Genomic DNA, 24,790 nt, shown 5'->3' with positions numbered 1-24,790 from the left:
TGGAAACATCCACTCACCCAGCCCTTAGCATAGGACACTGGCCGAAGAGAGGTCTGTTACTCCCAAAGACAGGATGAGGCCTCAGGACACCTGGAAGCAGGAGAAGGCAAAGCAGGGAATGGAAACCAGTGCAGGTTCGGACCCCTGGTGATGGAGCAACAAGGGTGAAACTCTGTTTAACTTGGACGCACACTCTCAAGCGGACAGGAGACATGGGTTTGAAGGTGATGTGCTGAGATTTACAAGAGTGCACAGCAGATGCTTGGCTGAGAGAACTCAAAGAAACCAGCGCAAAATATCCCCACAGTTAATTCTGAGACCAAGATCCAAGCTGCCAAATTTGAGGTAGCAGAGGCAATGGTCAGTGAGGCATAGAGCTACGGATGATGGCACACGCTGAGTCTCAGGGATCTGGAGTGCGTTGTGGGATGTGGTGGGTCGAATCAAGAGAGCAAACCGAACTGTGTACCAATAATAAATCAACCACACTGGTCGCGCGGTTGCGATTACCGATATGTCCCATGGCCACACCCAGTACATCTGCCGGACCAGGGACCAATTGGGAATTTTGCCAATAGAGCACGTGTGGGGCTGAATCAGAGATATCGTGCATCTGGTCTGAGGGATCCAGGGGGCCTTGAATTTGAAATCAGAATGAAAAGCCTTAGGATATGCTACATTCATAACCTGGGCTGGGATTATGGTTTGGTTTGAGTCACAGGATGCGCAACAACTCTGTGGTTGCCTTCGTGCACCCGTGCCACAAGGATGAGAGGACAAGGGAGAGTGGTCCAAGTCCACAGCGCGAGAAGAGGAAGCATTCCCTTCAGCACTATCTCCCAAAAGCGGATGCTACATTTTGGATGGCACCGGCACGGTACGGCACCTAGGACAACAAGGAAGGTCTGCGGGATCATTCCAGCAGGCCCTGATATGTGACATCCATAGATATGCTTCCACTGGTGTTTCTGTAGACAGAGAAGCTCTGGAAAGAACTCATTTCATTGGGACATTCCCGTGGCAATAAAAAGCAGAAGAGCACTCTCAGTTTGCTGTTTTGGAAACACTCCAAAATGACATAGAGAAGAATGCAGAGCTGAGAACTTTTAGAAGCTTCATTTCCACAAGAGGAAGTGTCCTGTGCACTTTCAGAAGTGTGAGATAAGTATAATCAAAATGAAGTTATGCTAATCGAAGTAGAATGGGTTGTTCATCACAACTAATGCAACACCAGCAATTGGAGATATACCAAACAACACACACAGGTACAGGTTATGGCATCAATGCCTAGGAGAAATTGTCCTCACAGAAATCCCATGGAATTGCGTAGAGACAAGAGTCTAAAATTTTCAATTAACAAAGCCCTAGAAGTCTACATTAGATACCTGATGTTACCTGACCAGTAGAGATGAAGAAGAACAGTAAAAGAAACAGGAAGTACCATTTTCAGTTCCAAAGATATTGAAGGCGCAAAAGATAAGCTTTCAAACAACTAGTCTGCAAAACGCTATCCAGAACAAGTGTTGAAAATGAAGGTCAGGAAAACACTGAAGAACACCAGTGTCTCAGAATCACAAAAGGCAGAATACCAGAAAAGGGGAAGAGAAAGTCTCAACACGAGCCAAAAATATCAGGAAACTCAATGGTTGTGATAATATCAGGGCTAAAATTCAGTCCTTAGCAGACTAGATAATGCAGAGGGACGCGTGAATGACTGTGAAGACAGGGGAAGAGAAAAACCTCGGTCAGAAGCAGACATAGGAAAGCAAGTGCAAACAAATGAAAACATTGCAGTTGAACCCTGGGTTAAGACAGGGCATGAAAGAATAGAAATCATGAGTCCCAGATGGAAAAGCAAGAGATAAAGAAACAAAAAGTGTCTGAAAATTTATCTGTAGAAAAATCAGACTGAAACTTGCTGAAAGCCAAGAAAGAATCATCTATGCGAATTCAGGAATTACACAGCATCCGAAGGAGGTGGAATCCCAATAGACCTACCAGCAGCTGTATGATTCAAATCAACAAAGTTCACGAATATCCGAGTGATTTAAAATGCACCTGGAGGAAACAACATAGTCACAAGGAAACCTCCAGAGGGGTTTCAGCTGATATCTCGGCAGCAATATTGCAGGACAGGGAGGAGTGCCAGGACACAGACCATATCCTGAATGGCCAAATGCTGCCACCTAGGGTAGCCTATGCCACATGAACACCATTTCAAATAACGGCAGAGCTAGAGAATTCTACAGACCGGCAAATCTTAAAAGAATTCAGCAGTTCAAAAGTTTTTCTAAAAGAAAGGTTGAGAAAACTCCCCTGAATAGAAAAGCAGCAAGATGGAATGGAAAGAAGAAACCATTATTGGAAATGCAAGAAGAGCATGTGTGGCAGAGAAGAAAGAAGAAGAACTTAAGGAGGACATCAAAACCCTAAAGATGGGAGAGGGAAGCAGGAAATCATAGGTGATTGGAAGCACTCTCTTAAGTGAATCAGCTTATTTGACTCTGTTTGAAGCGAAAGGAGAGATGCATGGCCTGACGTGTTTGCAAAACAAGCGAGAAGAAGACCAACAAAGAATCAAACCAACAAACAAGCACCAAAATGGTATGGTTGGCTGACATATACAAAGGGAACCATGATTATTCAAAAGAAAATACTCAAGGTGAGGTCAAGGGTCATTCAGAACGCATCGACCCAGTATCGTGGCTTGCATGTACTCAGCACACTTGTATTCGGAAATCAGAAGCGTGCATTCATATTCGTAAATTTTGATTCATAAGAGCATATCGTGACCTAACACTAATGCCGATTTGGAATCAAATGGATTCCTAGTCCGTGATGTAGACTTGTATGTCTTCCAACAGGATGAAGGAATGCCATATTCTAGGCTACGTAGAGAAGAAATGTAAGAAGCCTATAACAAAGGCAAGTAGCTCTGCCAAAGTGTACTAAGTGCAAAAGAGACCGACAGCAAAGTGCACATTGGGGTTGGTTTCATTTCTTGGAATTTCAGCCCCCATGAATCCAATGGATCCATGTCCTGAGAGTGTGGGTGTTTCAGCAGAAATCAGGCGACGCATATGTATTCCGGGTGTACGGATATTATAGGAACATAAGTCTCCTTTAGTGGGTCCCTGTGTACTGTGAACTGTTAGAAAGTTTAAAGACGTGTGAAACCATCAACTGAAAAGGGACACACTTCCCTCCATTGGTACGGTGCATAGAGCTCTGAACAAAAGGAAAGAGGGAAGAAGAAAGGCCCATGGGACGCTAGTGGGTAGAATCACATTTACCTTAGGGACCTCTCGTCGGATGCAGCCCCTCCCCCAACACTGACAAGATGCAGCAGCCATTGGGGATGGCAGTTAGCGGTTGGATTCCAGGTGGAATGTTGGTGTGTACCGCGAGGCTTGTTGTGGCTGTTGGATCCTAGGTAACCGGGCAGAGTTCTGTGGGTGGATCAGTGTGATGGAGGGGCTGCCGCCCTCTGTGGAGCTTGGCTTAGGTCTTTGGTCCGGGAAGCTGTGTAAGTTCGAGATACTGCTGCTGCCCAAAGACCTGAGGTCACAGGTCAGTTTCCAGAACCTGAAAGGGCAGACAGTGGAAGATCTGCCTGTCATCAGCTTACTGGTCAGGCTCCGAGGTACTTTCAGACTTGCCCAGTCCTGGTGAAGTCGACTTTAGGGGAGACACGAAGAGAAGCTGGCCGATAAGCTGGCTGCACGGATTGAGGAGAGATGCGAACACATGGATGAGAGATGTTCTGCTACAATGGAGAATACTGGCGTGGAGACAGCTGTAGAGGATACCAGGCTCAAAAGACATTCATGAGACATATTGAAACTCACTGATACAGGCAGAAACATACGGAGTGCCAACGTGGACTTGAGGAAGTTCCTCAATTCTCTTCTCCAATAACGGGTCCAAGGTCCCTGACGTCTGAAGGAGAAGAAATGGCAGAGATGATCAAAACGCTCCTGTTCTTGGAAGAGGTCGTGAGAATCCACACGTCCCAAGGGGCATTCCCAAGCCATTCAGACCAAAATTCAACAAGCCCAGGTAAGCCTTTTCCCAGGTTTGGGCCTAGCTAGTGAGCACTTGCCCTTGCCTCCCCTCCACTCAGGCATCCATTTTGAAGGATCAGTACCTGAGCTGCAATGAAGCCATTACGAGAAGAGCAAGCCCCTCCTAGAATCAGAGTTCCTCCAGCTTCACTCTCTGTGAACAACAGTGAACACCTTAAAGGTCAAATAGTCTCGGCTGAAATAGATAAAATTGAATACTTAGCTCACACCTAGAAACGATGTCCTTCCGCTAGATTCAGCAAATGTTGTGTTTATGTCTTCCCTGGGGTGAAGGGAGTGTGGTAAGTGAGGGGAATCTTTGACTGAACATGAATCTGTATTAGGCTTCAGTTTTTCAAGACAGTGAAGGTAAATAGTACAAGTCAGAAAGTGAACTGAACTGTAAAAGTCGCCAATGACATTAAAGACACAGCTTATGTGGATGGTCTTTCACTTGAGTCAAGCCCCCGGGGGCACTATATCATGCGGGTGCAGACTTGGTTGCGTTAAATGGCTTTAAACTACAGGATCGGATGATTAAGCGTTCTCAACACTGATAGAAAAACACCTGGTTCTCAATAGACTAGCATAACTGCAGCAGGATTCTCCTAGCTAGAATGCCTCTAGGTGCTTTTGGATTCAAACCTAAATGTATATATTTGGTTTGTTTCCTCTTGTATTTTCCTAGAGAGGGATGTTACCCCTTGAAATGCCAACATTGGCCAGTAGGTGTCATTGGGATACAGGGCACCACATGCACAAGTGTATCCAAGGTTGGGGGTTATTCCATGTTTCCAAAAGTTATTTCATGGTTCCTGTTGGTTTCGGAGGCTTCAACCTTAAAGAGCTGACATGACCCCTTGAACAGTTAGGACTGCTAGTTTGCATTCTATCTGTCTAGCTTTTCCGTAGAGCTGACACAATATTACCAAAATTGACAAGTCTGGCTTCTAGGTCGATTTAGTGTGTTTCAAAAAATAACTCCATTTTCGTATAACTCCCAAAACATGTAAATGAGTTCTGTTAAACTTCTTAAAGACTGCAAATGGGATATCAACACAATGTCAAAATAGTTGTCTTCGGACAATCCCTCCCACCACGGCTGTATAGAAACAAAGAGCTAAGCAAATATCACATTTCTGTGAAATGTATCTGGATAGTGTTGATTCATCGATGCCCAGTTGGCAGAGAAGAAGTGCAACCTGCACTCACTCGCTCCCATGTACAGAGCAATGGAAACATCCACTCACCCAGCCCTTAGCATAGGACACTGGCCGAAGAGAGGTCTGTTACTCCCAAAGACAGGATGAGGCCTCAGGACACCTGGAAGCAGGAGAAGGCAAAGCAGGGAATGGAAACCAGTGCAGGTTCGGACCCCTGGTGATGGAGCAACAAGGGTGAAACTCTGTTTAACTTGGACGCACACTCTCAAGCGGACAGGAGACATGGGTTTGAAGGTGATGTGCTGAGATTTACAAGAGTGCACAGCAGATGCTTGGCTGAGAGAACTCAAAGAAACCAGCGCAAAATATCCCCACAGTTAATTCTGAGACCAAGATCCAAGCTGCCAAATTTGAGGTAGCAGAGGCAATGGTCAGTGAGGCATAGAGCTACGGATGATGGCACACGCTGAGTCTCAGGGATCTGGAGTGCGTTGTGGGATGTGGTGGGTCGAATCAAGAGAGCAAACCGAACTGTGTACCAATAATAAATCAACCACACTGGTCGCGCGGTTGCGATTACCGATATGTCCCATGGCCACACCCAGTACATCTGCCGGACCAGGGACCAATTGGGAATTTTGCCAATAGAGCACGTGTGGGGCTGAATCAGAGATATCGTGCATCTGGTCTGAGGGATCCAGGGGGCCTTGAATTTGAAATCAGAATGAAAAGCCTTAGGATATGCTACATTCATAACCTGGGCTGGGATTATGGTTTGGTTTGAGTCACAGGATGCGCACAACAACTCTGTGGTTGCCTTCGTGCACCCGTGCCACAAGGATGAGAGGACAAGGGAGAGTGGTCCAAGTCCACAGCGCGAGAAGAGGAAGCATTCCCTTCAGCACTATCTCCCAAAAGCGGATGCTACATTTTGGATGGCACCGGCACGGTACGGCACCTAGGACAACAAGGAAGGTCTGCGGGATCATTCCAGCAGGCCCTGATATGTGACATCCATAGATATGCTTCCACTGGTGTTTCTGTAGACAGAGAAGCTCTGGAAAGAACTCATTTCATTGGGACATTCCCGTGGCAATAAAAAGCAGAAGAGCACTCTCAGTTTGCTGTTTTGGAAACACTCCAAAATGACATAGAGAAGAATGCAGAGCTGAGAACTTTTAGAAGCTTCATTTCCACAAGAGGAAGTGTCCTGTGCACTTTCAGAAGTGTGAGATAAGTATAATCAAAATGAAGTTATGCTAATCGAAGTAGAATGGGTTGTTCATCACAACTAATGCAACACCAGCAATTGGAGATATACCAAACAACACACACAGGTACAGGTTATGGCATCAATGCCTAGGAGAAATTGTCCTCACAGAAATCCCATGGAATTGCGTAGAGACAAGAGTCTAAAATTTTCAATTAACAAAGCCCTAGAAGTCTACATTAGATACCTGATGTTACCTGACCAGTAGAGATGAAGAAGAACAGTAAAAGAAACAGGAAGTACCATTTTCAGTTCCAAAGATATTGAAGGCGCAAAAGATAAGCTTTCAAACAACTAGTCTGCAAAACGCTATCCAGAACAAGTGTTGAAAATGAAGGTCAGGAAAACACTGAAGAACACCAGTGTCTCAGAATCACAAAAGGCAGAATACCAGAAAAGGGGAAGAGAAAGTCTCAACACGAGCCAAAAATATCAGGAAACTCAATGGTTGTGATAATATCAGGGCTAAAATTCAGTCCTTAGCAGACTAGATAATGCAGAGGGACGCGTGAATGACTGTGAAGACAGGGGAAGAGAAAAACCTCGGTCAGAAGCAGACATAGGAAAGCAAGTGCAAACAAATGAAAACATTGCAGTTGAACCCTGGGTTAAGACAGGGCATGAAAGAATAGAAATCATGAGTCCCAGATGGAAAAGCAAGAGATAAAGAAACAAAAAGTGTCTGAAAATTTATCTGTAGAAAAATCAGACTGAAACTTGCTGAAAGCCAAGAAAGAATCATCTATGCGAATTCAGGAATTACACAGCATCCGAAGGAGGTGGAATCCCAATAGACCTACCAGCAGCTGTATGATTCAAATCAACAAAGTTCACGAATATCCGAGTGATTTAAAATGCACCTGGAGGAAACAACATAGTCACAAGGAAACCTCCAGAGGGGTTTCAGCTGATATCTCGGCAGCAATATTGCAGGACAGGGAGGAGTGCCAGGACACAGACCATATCCTGAATGGCCAAATGCTGCCACCTAGGGTAGCCTATGCCACATGAACACCATTTCAAATAACGGCAGAGCTAGAGAATTCTACAGACCGGCAAATCTTAAAAGAATTCAGCAGTTCAAAAGTTTTTCTAAAAGAAAGGTTGAGAAAACTCCCCTGAATAGAAAAGCAGCAAGATGGAATGGAAAGAAGAAACCATTATTGGAAATGCAAGAAGAGCATGTGTGGCAGAGAAGAAAGAAGAAGAACTTAAGGAGGACATCAAAACCCTAAAGATGGGAGAGGGAAGCAGGAAATCATAGGTGATTGGAAGCACTCTCTTAAGTGAATCAGCTTATTTGACTCTGTTTGAAGCGAAAGGAGAGATGCATGGCCTGACGTGTTTGCAAAACAAGCGAGAAGAAGACCAACAAAGAATCAAACCAACAAACAAGCACCAAAATGGTATGGTTGGCTGACATATACAAAGGGAACCATGATTATTCAAAAGAAAATACTCAAGGTGAGGTCAAGGGTCATTCAGAACGCATCGACCCAGTATCGTGGCTTGCATGTACTCAGCACACTTGTATTCGGAAATCAGAAGCGTGCATTCATATTCGTAAATTTTGATTCATAAGAGCATATCGTGACCTAACACTAATGCCGATTTGGAATCAAATGGATTCCTAGTCCGTGATGTAGACTTGTATGTCTTCCAACAGGATGAAGGAATGCCATATTCTAGGCTACGTAGAGAAGAAATGTAAGAAGCCTATAACAAAGGCAAGTAGCTCTGCCAAAGTGTACTAAGTGCAAAAGAGACCGACAGCAAAGTGCACATTGGGGTTGGTTTCATTTCTTGGAATTTCAGCCCCCATGAATCCAATGGATCCATGTCCTGAGAGTGTGGGTGTTTCAGCAGAAATCAGGCGACGCATATGTATTCCGGGTGTACGGATATTATAGGAACATAAGTCTCCTTTAGTGGGTCCCTGTGTACTGTGAACTGTTAGAAAGTTTAAAGACGTGTGAAACCATCAACTGAAAAGGGACACACTTCCCTCCATTGGTACGGTGCATAGAGCTCTGAACAAAAGGAAAGAGGGAAGAAGAAAGGCCCATGGGACGCTAGTGGGTAGAATCACATTTACCTTAGGAACCTCTCGTCGGATGCAGCCCCTCCCCCAACACTGACAAGATGCAGCAGCCATTGGGGATGGCAGTTAGCGGTTGGATTCCAGGTGGAATGTTGGTGTGTACCGCGAGGCTTGTTGTGGCTGTTGGATCCTAGGTAACCGGGCAGAGTTCTGTGGGTGGATCAGTGTGATGGAGGGGCTGCCGCCCTCTGTGGAGCTTGGCTTAGGTCTTTGGTCCGGGAAGCTGTGTAAGTTCGAGATACTGCTGCTGCCCAAAGACCTGAGGTCACAGGTCAGTTTCCAGAACCTGAAAGGGCAGACAGTGGAAGATCTGCCTGTCATCAGCTTACTGGTCAGGCTCCGAGGTACTTTCAGACTTGCCCAGTCCTGGTGAAGTCGACTTTAGGGGAGACACGAAGAGAAGCTGGCCGATAAGCTGGCTGCACGGATTGAGGAGAGATGCGAACACATGGATGAGAGATGTTCTGCTACAATGGAGAATACTGGCGTGGAGACAGCTGTAGAGGATACCAGGCTCAAAAGACATTCATGAGACATATTGAAACTCACTGATACAGGCAGAAACATACGGAGTGCCAACGTGGACTTGAGGAAGTTCCTCAATTCTCTTCTCCAATAACGGGTCCAAGGTCCCTGACGTCTGAAGGAGAAGAAATGGCAGAGATGATCAAAACGCTCCTGTTCTTGGAAGAGGTCGTGAGAATCCACACGTCCCAAGGGGCATTCCCAAGCCATTCAGACCAAAATTCAACAAGCCCAGGTAAGCCTTTTCCCAGGTTTGGGCCTAGCTAGTGAGCACTTGCCCTTGCCTCCCCTCCACTCAGGCATCCATTTTGAAGGATCAGTACCTGAGCTGCAATGAAGCCATTACGAGAAGAGCAAGCCCCTCCTAGAATCAGAGTTCCTCCAGCTTCACTCTCTGTGAACAACAGTGAACACCTTAAAGGTCAAATAGTCTCGGCTGAAATAGATAAAATTGAATACTTAGCTCACACCTAGAAACGATGTCCTTCCGCTAGATTCAGCAAATGTTGTGTTTATGTCTTCCCTGGGGTGAAGGGAGTGTGGTAAGTGAGGGGAATCTTTGACTGAACATGAATCTGTATTAGGCTTCAGTTTTTCAAGACAGTGAAGGTAAATAGTACAAGTCAGAAAGTGAACTGAACTGTAAAAGTCGCCAATGACATTAAAGACACAGCTTATGTGGATGGTCTTTCACTTGAGTCAAGCCCCCGGGGGCACTATATCATGCGGGTGCAGACTTGGTTGCGTTAAATGGCTTTAAACTACAGGATCGGATGATTAAGCGTTCTCAACACTGATAGAAAAACACCTGGTTCTCAATAGACTAGCATAACTGCAGCAGGATTCTCCTAGCTAGAATGCCTCTAGGTGCTTTTGGATTCAAACCTAAATGTATATATTTGGTTTGTTTCCTCTTGTATTTTCCTAGAGAGGGATGTTACCCCTTGAAATGCCAACATTGGCCAGTAGGTGTCATTGGGATACAGGGCACCACATGCACAAGTGTATCCAAGGTTGGGGGTTATTCCATGTTTCCAAAAGTTATTTCATGGTTCCTGTTGGTTTCGGAGGCTTCAACCTTAAAGAGCTGACATGACCCCTTGAACAGTTAGGACTGCTAGTTTGCATTCTATCTGTCTAGCTTTTCCGTAGAGCTGACACAATGTTACCAAAATTGACAAGTCTGGCTTCTAGGTCGATTTAGTGTGTTTCAAAAAATAACTCCATTTTCGTATAACTCCCAAAACATGTAAATGAGTTCTGTTAAACTTCTTAAAGACTGCAAATGGGATATCAACACAATGTCAAAATAGTTGTCTTCGGACAATCCCTCCCACCACGGCTGTATAGAAACAAAGAGCTAAGCAAATATCACATTTCTGTGAAATGTATCTGGATAGTGTTGATTCATCGATGCCCAGTTGGCAGAGAAGAAGTGCAACCTGCACTCACTCGCTCCCATGTACAGAGCAATGGAAACATCCACTCACCCAGCCCTTAGCATAGGACACTGGCCGAAGAGAGGTCTGTTACTCCCAAAGACAGGATGAGGCCTCAGGACACCTGGAAGCAGGAGAAGGCAAAGCAGGGAATGGAAACCAGTGCAGGTTCGGACCCCTGGTGATGGAGCAACAAGGGTGAAACTCTGTTTAACTTGGACGCACACTCTCAAGCGGACAGGAGACATGGGTTTGAAGGTGATGTGCTGAGATTTACAAGAGTGCACAGCAGATGCTTGGCTGAGAGAACTCAAAGAAACCAGCGCAAAATATCCCCACAGTTAATTCTGAGACCAAGATCCAAGCTGCCAAATTTGAGGTAGCAGAGGCAATGGTCAGTGAGGCATAGAGCTACGGATGATGGCACACGCTGAGTCTCAGGGATCTGGAGTGCGTTGTGGGATGTGGTGGGTCGAATCAAGAGAGCAAACCGAACTGTGTACCAATAATAAATCAACCACACTGGTCGCGCGGTTGCGATTACCGATATGTCCCATGGCCACACCCAGTACATCTGCCGGACCAGGGACCAATTGGGAATTTTGCCAATAGAGCACGTGTGGGGCTGAATCAGAGATATCGTGCATCTGGTCTGAGGGATCCAGGGGGCCTTGAATTTGAAATCAGAATGAAAAGCCTTAGGATATGCTACATTCATAACCTGGGCTGGGATTATGGTTTGGTTTGAGTCACAGGATGCGCAACAACTCTGTGGTTGCCTTCGTGCACCCGTGCCACAAGGATGAGAGGACAAGGGAGAGTGGTCCAAGTCCACAGCGCGAGAAGAGGAAGCATTCCCTTCAGCACTATCTCCCAAAAGCGGATGCTACATTTTGGATGGCACCGGCACGGTACGGCACCTAGGACAACAAGGAAGGTCTGCGGGATCATTCCAGCAGGCCCTGATATGTGACATCCATAGATATGCTTCCACTGGTGTTTCTGTAGACAGAGAAGCTCTGGAAAGAACTCATTTCATTGGGACATTCCCGTGGCAATAAAAAGCAGAAGAGCACTCTCAGTTTGCTGTTTTGGAAACACTCCAAAATGACATAGAGAAGAATGCAGAGCTGAGAACTTTTAGAAGCTTCATTTCCACAAGAGGAAGTGTCCTGTGCACTTTCAGAAGTGTGAGATAAGTATAATCAAAATGAAGTTATGCTAATCGAAGTAGAATGGGTTGTTCATCACAACTAATGCAACACCAGCAATTGGAGATATACCAAACAACACACACAGGTACAGGTTATGGCATCAATGCCTAGGAGAAATTGTCCTCACAGAAATCCCATGGAATTGCGTAGAGACAAGAGTCTAAAATTTTCAATTAACAAAGCCCTAGAAGTCTACATTAGATACCTGATATTACCTGACCAGTAGAGATGAAGAAGAACAGTAAAAGAAACAGGAAGTACCATTTTCAGTTCCAAAGATATTGAAGGCGCAAAAGATAAGCTTTCAAACAACTAGTCTGCAAAACGCTATCCAGAACAAGTGTTGAAAATGAAGGTCAGGAAAACACTGAAGAACACCAGTGTCTCAGAATCACAAAAGGCAGAATACCAGAAAAGGGGAAGAGAAAGTCTCAACACGAGCCAAAAATATCAGGAAACTCAATGGTTGTGATAATATCAGGGCTAAAATTCAGTCCTTAGCAGACTAGATAATGCAGAGGGACGCGTGAATGACTGTGAAGACAGGGGAAGAGAAAAACCTCGGTCAGAAGCAGACATAGGAAAGCAAGTGCAAACAAATGAAAACATTGCAGTTGAACCCTGGGTTAAGACAGGGCATGAAAGAATAGAAATCATGAGTCCCAGATGGAAAAGCAAGAGATAAAGAAACAAAAAGTGTCTGAAAATTTATCTGTAGAAAAATCAGACTGAAACTTGCTGAAAGCCAAGAAAGAATCATCTATGCGAATTCAGGAATTACACAGCATCCGAAGGAGGTGGAATCCCAATAGACCTACCAGCAGCTGTATGATTCAAATCAACAAAGTTCACGAATATCCGAGTGATTTAAAATGCACCTGGAGGAAACAACATAGTCACAAGGAAACCTCCAGAGGGGTTTCAGCTGATATCTCGGCAGCAATATTGCAGGACAGGGAGGAGTGCCAGGACACAGACCATATCCTGAATGGCCAAATGCTGCCACCTAGGGTAGCCTATGCCACATGAACACCATTTCAAATAACGGCAGAGCTAGAGAATTCTACAGACCGGCAAATCTTAAAAGAATTCAGCAGTTCAAAAGTTTTTCTAAAAGAAAGGTTGAGAAAACTCCCCTGAATAGAAAAGCAGCAAGATGGAATGGAAAGAAGAAACCATTATTGGAAATGCAAGAAGAGCATGTGTGGCAGAGAAGAAAGAAGAAGAACTTAAGGAGGACATCAAAACCCTAAAGATGGGAGAGGGAAGCAGGAAATCATAGGTGATTGGAAGCACTCTCTTAAGTGAATCAGCTTATTTGACTCTGTTTGAAGCGAAAGGAGAGATGCATGGCCTGACGTGTTTGCAAAACAAGCGAGAAGAAGACCAACAAAGAATCAAACCAACAAACAAGCACCAAAATGGTATGGTTGGCTGACATATACAAAGGGAACCATGATTATTCAAAAGAAAATACTCAAGGTGAGGTCAAGGGTCATTCAGAACGCATCGACCCAGTATCGTGGCTTGCATGTACTCAGCACACTTGTATTCGGAAATCAGAAGCGTGCATTCATATTCGTAAATTTTGATTCATAAGAGCATATCGTGACCTAACACTAATGCCGATTTGGAATCAAATGGATTCCTAGTCCGTGATGTAGACTTGTATGTCTTCCAACAGGATGAAGGAATGCCATATTCTAGGCTACGTAGAGAAGAAATGTAAGAAGCCTATAACAAAGGCAAGTAGCTCTGCCAAAGTGTACTAAGTGCAAAAGAGACCGACAGCAAAGTGCACATTGGGGTTGGTTTCATTTCTTGGAATTTCAGCCCCCATGAATCCAATGGATCCATGTCCTGAGAGTGTGGGTGTTTCAGCAGAAATCAGGCGACGCATATGTATTCCAGGTGTACGGATATTATAGGAACATAAGTCTCCTTTAGTGGGTCCCTGTGTACTGTGAACTGTTAGAAAGTTTAAAGACGTGTGAAACCATCAACTGAAAAGGGACACACTTCCCTCCATTGGTACGGTGCATAGAGCTCTGAACAAAAGGAAAGAGGGAAGAAGAAAGGCCCATGGGACGCTAGTGGGTAGAATCACATTTACCTTAGGAACCTCTCGTCGGATGCAGCCCCTCCCCCAACACTGACAAGATGCAGCAGCCATTGGGGATGGCAGTTAGCGGTTGGATTCCAGGTGGAATGTTGGTGTGTACCGCGAGGCTTGTTGTGGCTGTTGGATCCTAGGTAACCGGGCAGAGTTCTGTGGGTGGATCAGTGTGATGGAGGGGCTGCCGCCCTCTGTGGAGCTTGGCTTAGGTCTTTGGTCCGGGAAGCTGTGTAAGTTCGAGATACTGCTGCTGCCCAAAGACCTGAGGTCACAGGTCAGTTTCCAGAACCTGAAAGGGCAGACAGTGGAAGATCTGCCTGTCATCAGCTTACTGGTCAGGCTCCGAGGTACTTTCAGACTTGCCCAGTCCTGGTGAAGTCGACTTTAGGGGAGACACGAAGAGAAGCTGGCCGATAAGCTGGCTGCACGGATTGAGGAGAGATGCGAACACATGGATGAGAGATGTTCTGCTACAATGGAGAATACTGGCGTGGAGACAGCTGTAGAGGATACCAGGCTCAAAAGACATTCATGAGACATATTGAAACTCACTGATACAGGCAGAAACATACGGAGTGCCAACGTGGACTTGAGGAAGTTCCTCAATTCTCTTCTCCAATAACGGGTCCAAGGTCCCTGACGTCTGAAGGAGAAGAAATGGCAGAGATGATCAAAACGCTCCTGTTCTTGGAAGAGGTCGTGAGAATCCACACGTCCCAAGGGGCATTCCCAAGCCATTCAGACCAAAATTCAACAAGCCCAGGTAAGCCTTTTCCCAGGTTTGGGCCTAGCTAGTGAGCACTTGCCCTTGCCTCCCCTCCACTCAGGCATCCATTTTGAAGGATCAGTACCTGAGCTGCAATGAAGCCATTACGAGAAGAGCAAGCCCCTCCTAGAATCAGAGTTCCTCCAGCTTCACTCTCTGTGAACAACAGTGAACACCTTAAAGGTCAAATAGTCTCGGCTGAAATAGATAAAATTGAATACTTAGCTCACACCTAGAAACGATGTCCTTCCGCTAGATTCAGCAAATGTTGTGTTTATGTCTTCCCTGGGGTGAAGGGAGTGTGGTAAGTGAGGGGAATCTTTGACTGAACATGAATCTGTATTAGGCTTCAGTTTTTCAAGACAGTGAAGGTAAATAGTACAAGTCAGAAAGTGAACTGAACTGTAAAAGTCGCCAATGACATTAAAGACACAGCTTATGTGGATGGTCTTTCACTTGAGTCAAGCCCCCGGGGGCACTATATCATGCGGGTGCAGACTTGGTTGCGTTAAATGGCTTTAAACTACAGGATCGGATGATTAAGCGTTCTCAACACTGATAGAAAAACACCTGGTTCTCAATAGACTAGCATAACTGCAGCAGGATTCTCCTAGCTAGAATGCCTCTAGGTGCTTTTGGATTCAAACCTAAATGTATATATTTGGTTTGTTTCCTCTTGTATTTTCCTAGAGAGGGATGTTACCCCTTGAAATGCCAACATTGGCCAGTAGGTGTCATTGGGATACAGGGCACCACATGCACAAGTGTATCCAAGGTTGGGGGTTATTCCATGTTTCCAAAAGTTATTTCATGGTTCCTGTTGGTTTCGGAGGCTTCAACCTTAAAGAGCTGACATGACCCCTTGAACAGTTAGGACTGCTAGTTTGCATTCTATCTGTCTAGCTTTTCCGTAGAGCTGACACAATGTTACCAAAATTGACAAGTCTGGCTTCTAGGTCGATTTAGTGTGTTTCAAAAAATAACTCCATTTTCGTATAACTCCCAAAACATGTAAATGAGTTCTGTTAAACTTCTTAAAGACTGCAAATGGGATATCAACACAATGTCAAAATAGTTGTCTTCGGACAATCCCTCCCACCACGGCTGTATAGAAACAAAGAGCTAAGCAAATATCACATTTCTGTGAAATGTATCTGGATAGTGTTGATTCATCGATGCCCAGTTGGCAGAGAAGAAGTGCAACCTGCACTCACTCGCTCCCATGTACAGAGCAATGGAAACATCCACTCACCCAGCCCTTAGCATAGGACACTGGCCGAAGAGAGGTCTGTTACTCCCAAAGACAGGATGAGGCCTCAGGACACCTGGAAGCAGGAGAAGGCAAAGCAGGGAATGGAAACCAGTGCAGGTTCGGACCCCTGGTGATGGAGCAACAAGGGTGAAACTCTGTTTAACTTGGACGCACACTCTCAAGCGGACAGGAGACATGGGTTTGAAGGTGATGTGCTGAGATTTACAAGAGTGCACAGCAGATGCTTGGCTGAGAGAACTCAAAGAAACCAGCGCAAAATATCCCCACAGTTAATTCTGAGACCAAGATCCAAGCTGCCAAATTTGAGGTAGCAGAGGCAATGGTCAGTGAGGCATAGAGCTACGGATGATGGCACACGCTGAGTCTCAGGGATCTGGAGTGCGTTGTGGGATGTGGTGGGTCGAATCAAGAGAGCAAACCGAACTGTGTACCAATAATAAATCAACCACACTGGTCGCGCGGTTGCGATTACCGATATGTCCCATGGCCACACCCAGTACATCTGCCGGACCAGGGACCAATTGGGAATTTTGCCAATAGAGCACGTGTGGGGCTGAATCAGAGATATCGTGCATCTGGTCTGAGGGATCCAGGGGGCCTTGAATTTGAAATCAGAATGAAAAGCCTTAGGATATGCTACATTCATAACCTGGGCTGGGATTATGGTTTGGTTTGAGTCACAGGATGCGCACAACAACTCTGTGGTTGCCTTCGTGCACCCGTGCCACAAGGATGAGAGGACAAGGGAGAGTGGTCCAAGTCCACAGCGCGAGAAGAGGAAGCATTCCCTTCAGCACTATCTCCCAAAAGCGGATGCTACATTTTGGATGGCACCGGCACGGTACGGCACCTAGGACAACAAGGAAGGTCTGCGGGATCATTCCAGCAGGCCCTGATATGTGACATCCATAGATATGCTTCCACTGGTGTTTCTGTAGACAGAGAAGCTCTGGAAAGAACTCATTTCATTGGGACATTCCCGTGGCAATAAAAAGCAGAAGAGCACTCTCAGTTTGCTGTTTTGGAAACACTCCAAAATGACATAGAGAAGAATGCAGAGCTGAGAACTTTTAGAAGCTTCATTTCCACAAGAGGAAGTGTCCTGTGCACTTTCAGAAGTGTGAGATAAGTATAATCAAAATGAAGTTATGCTAATCGAAGTAGAATGGGTTGTTCATCACAACTAATGCAACACCAGCAATTGGAGATATACCAAACAACACACACAGGTACAGGTTATGGCATCAATGCCTAGGAGAAATTGTCCTCACAGAAATCCCATGGAATTGCGTAGAGACAAGAGTCTAAAATTTTCAATTAACAAAGCCCTAGAAGTCTACATTAGATACCTGATGTTACCTGACCAGTAGAGATGAAGAAGAACAGTAAAAGAAACAGGAAGTACCATTTTCAGTTCCAAAGATATTGAAGGCGCAAAAGATAAGCTTTCAAACAACTAGTCTGCAAAACGCTATCCAGAACAAGTGTTGAAAATGAAGGTCAGGAAAACACTGAAGAACACCAGTGTCTCAGAATCACAAAAGGCAGAATACCAGAAAAGGGGAAGAGAAAGTCTCAACACGAGCCAAAAATATCAGGAAACTCAATGGTTGTGATAATATCAGGGCTAAAATTCAGTCCTTAGCAGACTAGATAATGCAGAGGGACGCGTGAATGACTGTGAAGACAGGGGAAGAGAAAAACCTCGGTCAGAAGCAGACATAGGAAAGCAAGTGCAAACAAATGAAAACATTGCAGTTGAACCCTGGGTTAAGACAGGGCATGAAAGAATAGAAATCATGAGTCCCAGATGGAAAAGCAAGAGATAAAGAAACAAAAAGTGTCTGAAAATTTATCTGTAGAAAAATCAGACTGAAACTTGCTGAAAGCCAAGAAAGAATCATCTATGCGAATTCAGGAATTACACAGCATCCGAAGGAGGTGGAATCCCAATAGACCTACCAGCAGCTGTATGATTCAAATCAACAAAGTTCACGAATATCCGAGTGATTTAAAATGCACCTGGAGGAAACAACATAGTCACAAGGAAACCTCCAGAGGGGTTTCAGCTGATATCTCGGCAGCAATATTGCAGGACAGGGAGGAGTGCCAGGACACAGACCATATCCTGAATGGCCAAATGCTGCCACCTAGGGTAGCCTATGCCACATGAACACCATTTCAAATAACGGCAGAGCTAGAGAATTCTACAGACCGGCAAATCTTAAAAGAATTCAGCAGTTCAAAAGTTTTTCTAAAAGAAAGGTTGAGAAAACTCCCCTGAATAGAAAAGCAGCAAGATGGAATGGAAAGAAGAAACCATTATTGGAAATGCAAGAAGAGCATGTGTGGCAGAGAAGAAAGAAGAAGAACTTAAGGAGGACATCAAAACCCTAAAGATGGGAGAGGGAAGCAGGAAATCATAGGTGATTGGAAGCACTCTCTTAAGTGAATCAGCTTATTTGACTCTGTTTGAAGCGAAAGGAGAGATGCATGGCCTGACGTGTTTGCAAAACAAGCGAGAAGAAGACCAACAAAGAATCAAACCAACAAACAAGCACCAAAATGGTATGGTTGGCTGACATATACAAAGGGAACCATGATTATTCAAAAGAAAATACTCAAGGTGAGGTCAAGGGTCATTCAGAACGCATCGACCCAGTATCGTGGCTTGCATGTACTCAGCACACTTGTATTCGGAAATCAGAAGCGTGCATTCATATTCGTAAATTTTGATTCATAAGAGCATATCGTGACCTAACACTAATGCCGATTTGGAATCAAATGGATTCCTAGTCCGTGATGTAGACTTGTATGTCTTCCAACAGGATGAAGGAATGCCATATTCTAGGCTACGTAGAGAAGAAATGTAAGAAGCCTATAACAAAGGCAAGTAGCTCTGCCAAAGTGTACTAAGTGCAAAAGAGACCGACAGCAAAGTGCACATTGGGGTTGGTTTCATTTCTTGGAATTTCAGCCCCCATGAATCCAATGGATCCATGTCCTGAGAGTGTGGGTGTTTCAGCAGAAATCAGGCGACGCATATGTATTCCGGGTGTACGGATATTATAGGAACATAAGTCTCCTTTAGTGGGTCCCTGTGTACTGTGAACTGTTAGAAAGTTTAAAGACGTGTGAAACCATCAACTGAAAAGGGACACACTTCCCTCCATTGGTACGGTGCATAGAGCTCTGAACAAAAGGAAAGAGGGAAGAAGAAAGGCCCATGGGACGCTAGTGGGTAGAATCACATTTACCTTAGGAACCTCTCGTCGGATGCAGCCCCTCCCCCAACACTGACAAGATGCAGCAGCCATTGGGGATGGCAGTTAGCGGTTGGATTCCAGGTGGAATGTTGGTGTGTACCGCGAGGCTTGTTGTGGCTGTTGGATCCTAGGTAACCGGGCAGAGTTCTGTGGGTGGATCAGTGTGATGGAGGGGCTGCCGCCCTCTGTGGAGCTTGGCTTAGGTCTTTGGTCCGGGAAGCTGTGTAAGTTCGAGATACTGCTGCTGCCCAAAGACCTGAGGTCACAGGTCAGTTTCCAGAACCTGAAAGGGCAGACAGTGGAAGATCTGCCTGTCATCAGCTTACTGGTCAGGCTCCGAGGTACTTTCAGACTTGCCCAGTCCTGGTGAAGTCGACTTTAGGGGAGACACGAAGAGAAGCTGGCCGATAAGCTGGCTGCACGGATTGAGGAGAGATGCGAACACATGGATGAGAGATGTTCTGCTACAATGGAGAATACTGGCGTGGAGACAGCTGTAGAGGATACCAGGCTCAAAAGACATTCATGAGACATATTGAAACTCACTGATACAGGCAGAAACATACGGAGTGCCAACGTGGACTTGAGGAAGTTCCTCAATTCTCTTCTCCAATAACGGGTCCAAGGTCCCTGACGTCTGAAGGAGAAGAAATGGCAGAGATGATCAAAACGCTCCTGTTCTTGGAAGAGGTCGTGAGAATCCACACGTCCCAAGGGGCATTCCCAAGCCATTCAGACCAAAATTCAACAAGCCCAGGTAAGCCTTTTCCCAGGTTTGGGCCTAGCTAGTGAGCACTTGCCCTTGCCTCCCCTCCACTCAGGCATCCATTTTGAAGGATCAGTACCTGAGCTGCAATGAAGCCATTACGAGAAGAGCAAGCCCCTCCTAGAATCAGAGTTCCTCCAGCTTCACTCTCTGTGAACAACAGTGAACACCTTAAAGGTCAAATAGTCTCGGCTGAAATAGATAAAATTGAATACTTAGCTCACACCTAGAAACGATGTCCTTCCGCTAGATTCAGCAAATGTTGTGTTTATGTCTTCCCTGGGGTGAAGGGAGTGTGGTAAGTGAGGGGAATCTTTGACTGAACATGAATCTGTATTAGGCTTCAGTTTTTCAAGACAGTGAAGGTAAATAGTACAAGTCAGAAAGTGAACTGAACTGTAAAAGTCGCCAATGACATTAAAGACACAGCTTATGTGGATGGTCTTTCACTTGAGTCAAGCCCCCGGGGGCACTATATCATGGGGGTGCAGACTTGGTTGCGTTAAATGGCTTTAAACTACAGGATCGGATGATTAAGCGTTCTCAACACTGATAGAAAAACACCTGGTTCTCAATAGACTAGCATAACTGCAGCAGGATTCTCCTAGCTAGAATGCCTCTAGGTGCTTTTGGATTCAAACCTAAATGTATATATTTGGTTTGTTTCCTCTTGTATTTTCCTAGAGAGGGATGTTACCCCTTGAAATGCCAACATTGGCCAGTAGGTGTCATTGGGATACAGGGCACCACATGCACAAGTGTATCCAAGGTTGGGGGTTATTCCATGTTTCCAAAAGTTATTTCATGGTTCCTGTTGGTTTCGGAGGCTTCAACCTTAAAGAGCTGACATGACCCCTTGAACAGTTAGGACTGCTAGTTTGCATTCTATCTGTCTAGCTTTTCCGTAGAGCTGACACAATGTTACCAAAATTGACAAGTCTGGCTTCTAGGTCGATTTAGTGTGTTTCAAAAAATAACTCCATTTTCGTATAACTCCCAAAACATGTAAATGAGTTCTGTTAAACTTCTTAAAGACTGCAAATGGGATATCAACACAATGTCAAAATAGTTGTCTTCGGACAATCCCTCCCACCACGGCTGTATAGAAACAAAGAGCTAAGTAAATATCACATTTCTGTGAAATGTATCTGGATAGTGTTGATTCATCGATGCCCAGTTGGCAGAGAAGAAGTGCAACCTGCACTCACTCGCTCCCATGTACAGAGCAATGGAAACATCCACTCACCCAGCCCTTAGCATAGGACACTGGCCGAAGAGAGGTCTGTTACTCCCAAAGACAGGATGAGGCCTCAGGACACCTGGAAGCAGGAGAAGGCAAAGCAGGGAATGGAAACCAGTGCAGGTTCGGACCCCTGGTGATGGAGCAACAAGGGTGAAACTCTGTTTAACTTGGACGCACACTCTCAAGCGGACAGGAGACATGGGTTTGAAGGTGATGTGCTGAGATTTACAAGAGTGCACAGCAGATGCTTGGCTGAGAGAACTCAAAGAAACCAGCGCAAAATATCCCCACAGTTAATTCTGAGACCAAGATCCAAGCTGCCAAATTTGAGGTAGCAGAGGCAATGGTCAGTGAGGCATAGAGCTACGGATGATGGCACACGCTGAGTCTCAGGGATCTGGAGTGCGTTGTGGGATGTGGTGGGTCGAATCAAGAGAGCAAACCGAACTGTGTACCAATAATAAATCAACCACACTGGTCGCGCGGTTGCGATTACCGATATGTCCCATGGCCACACCCAGTACATCTGCCGGACCAGGGACCAATTGGGAATTTTGCCAATAGAGCACGTGTGGGGCTGAATCAGAGATATCGTGCATCTGGTCTGAGGGATCCAGGGGGCCTTGAATTTGAAATCAGAATGAAAAGCCTTAGGATATGCTACATTCATAACCTGGGCTGGGATTATGGTTTGGTTTGAGTCACAGGATGTGCAACAACTCTGTGGTTGCCTTCGTGCACCCGTGCCACAAGGATGAGAGGACAAGGGAGAGTGGTCCAAGTCCACAGCGCGAGAAGAGGAAGCATTCCCTTCAGCACTATCTCCCAAAAGCGGATGCTACATTTTGGATGGCACCGGCACGGTACGGCACCTAGGACAACAAGGAAGGTCTGCGGGATCATTCCAGCAGGCCCTGATATGTGACATCCATAGATATGCTTCCACTGGTGTTTCTGTAGACAGAGAAGCTCTGGAAAGAACTCATTTCATTGGGACATTCCCGTGGCAATAAAAAGCAGAAGAGCACTCTCAGTTTGCTGTTTTGGAAACACTCCAAAATGACATAGAGAAGAATGCAGAGCTGAGAACTTTTAGAAGCTTCATTTCCACAAGAGGAAGTGTCCTGTGCACTTTCAGAAGTGTGAGATAAGTATAATCAAAATGAAGTTATGCTAATCGAAGTAGAATGGGTTGTTCATCACAACTAATGCAACACCAGCAATTGGAGATATACCAAACAACACACACAGGTACAGGTTATGGCATCAATGCCTAGGAGAAATTGTCCTCACAGAAATCCCATGGAATTGCGTAGAGACAAGAGTCTAAAATTTTCAATTAACAAAGCCCTAGAAGTCTACATTAGATACCTGATATTACCTGACCAGTAGAGATGAAGAAGAACAGTAAAAGAAACAGGAAGTACCATTTTCAGTTCCAAAGATATTGAAGGCGCAAAAGATAAGCTTTCAAACAACTAGTCTGCAAAACGCTATCCAGAACAAGTGTTGAAAATGAAGGTCAGGAAAACACTGAAGAACACCAGTGTCTCAGAATCACAAAAGGCAGAATACCAGAAAAGGGGAAGAGAAAGTCTCAACACGAGCCAAAAATATCAGGAAACTCAATGGTTGTGATAATATCAGGGCTAAAATTCAGTCCTTAGCAGACTAGATAATGCAGAGGGACGCGTGAATGACTGTGAAGACAGGGGAAGAGAAAAACCTCGGTCAGAAGCAGACATAGGAAAGCAAGTGCAAACAAATGAAAACATTGCAGTTGAACCCTGGGTTAAGACAGGGCATGAAAGAATAGAAATCATGAGTCCCAGATGGAAAAGCAAGAGATAAAGAAACAAAAAGTGTCTGAAAATTTATCTGTAGAAAAATCAGACTGAAACTTGCTGAAAGCCAAGAAAGAATCATCTATGCGAATTCAGGAATTACACAGCATCCGAAGGAGGTGGAATCCCAATAGACCTACCAGCAGCTGTATGATTCAAATCAACAAAGTTCACGAATATCCGAGTGATTTAAAATGCACCTGGAGGAAACAACATAGTCACAAGGAAACCTCCAGAGGGGTTTCAGCTGATATCTCGGCAGCAATATTGCAGGACAGGGAGGAGTGCCAGGACACAGACCATATCCTGAATGGCCAAATGCTGCCACCTAGGGTAGCCTATGCCACATGAACACCATTTCAAATAACGGCAGAGCTAGAGAATTCTACAGACCGGCAAATCTTAAAAGAATTCAGCAGTTCAAAAGTTTTTCTAAAAGAAAGGTTGAGAAAACTCCCCTGAATAGAAAAGCAGCAAGATGGAATGGAAAGAAGAAACCATTATTGGAAATGCAAGAAGAGCATGTGTGGCAGAGAAGAAAGAAGAAGAACTTAAGGAGGACATCAAAACCCTAAAGATGGGAGAGGGAAGCAGGAAATCATAGGTGATTGGAAGCACTCTCTTAAGTGAATCAGCTTATTTGACTCTGTTTGAAGCGAAAGGAGAGATGCATGGCCTGACGTGTTTGCAAAACAAGCGAGAAGAAGACCAACAAAGAATCAAACCAACAAACAAGCACCAAAATGGTATGGTTGGCTGACATATACAAAGGGAACCATGATTATTCAAAAGAAAATACTCAAGGTGAGGTCAAGGGTCATTCAGAACGCATCGACCCAGTATCGTGGCTTGCATGTACTCAGCACACTTGTATTCGGAAATCAGAAGCGTGCATTCATATTCGTAAATTTTGATTCATAAGAGCATATCGTGACCTAACACTAATGCCGATTTGGAATCAAATGGATTCCTAGTCCGTGATGTAGACTTGTATGTCTTCCAACAGGATGAAGGAATGCCATATTCTAGGCTACGTAGAGAAGAAATGTAAGAAGCCTATAACAAAGGCAAGTAGCTCTGCCAAAGTGTACTAAGTGCAAAAGAGACCGACAGCAAAGTGCACATTGGGGTTGGTTTCATTTCTTGGAATTTCAGCCCCCATGAATCCAATGGATCCATGTCCTGAGAGTGTGGGTGTTTCAGCAGAAATCAGGCGACGCATATGTATTCCGGGTGTACGGATATTATAGGAACATAAGTCTCCTTTAGTGGGTCCCTGTGTACTGTGAACTGTTAGAAAGTTTAAAGACGTGTGAAACCATCAACTGAAAAGGGACACACTTCCCTCCATTGGTACGGTGCATAGAGCTCTGAACAAAAGGAAAGAGGGAAGAAGAAAGGCCCATGGGACGCTAGTGGGTAGAATCACATTTACCTTAGGAACCTCTCGTCGGATGCAGCCCCTCCCCCAACACTGACAAGATGCAGCAGCCATTGGGGATGGCAGTTAGCGGTTGGATTCCAGGTGGAATGTTGGTGTGTACCGCGAGGCTTGTTGTGGCTGTTGGATCCTAGGTAACCGGGCAGAGTTCTGTGGGTGGATCAGTGTGATGGAGGGGCTGCCGCCCTCTGTGGAGCTTGGCTTAGGTCTTTGGTCCGGGAAGCTGTGTAAGTTCGAGATACTGCTGCTGCCCAAAGACCTGAGGTCACAGGTCAGTTTCCAGAACCTGAAAGGGCAGA

Source organism: Vicugna pacos, unplaced genomic scaffold (genome assembly GCF_048564905.1).
Source record: "Vicugna pacos unplaced genomic scaffold, VicPac4 scaffold_19, whole genome shotgun sequence".
NCBI lineage: Eukaryota > Metazoa > Chordata > Mammalia > Artiodactyla > Camelidae > Vicugna > Vicugna pacos.
This window is presented reverse-complemented; position numbering follows the sequence as displayed.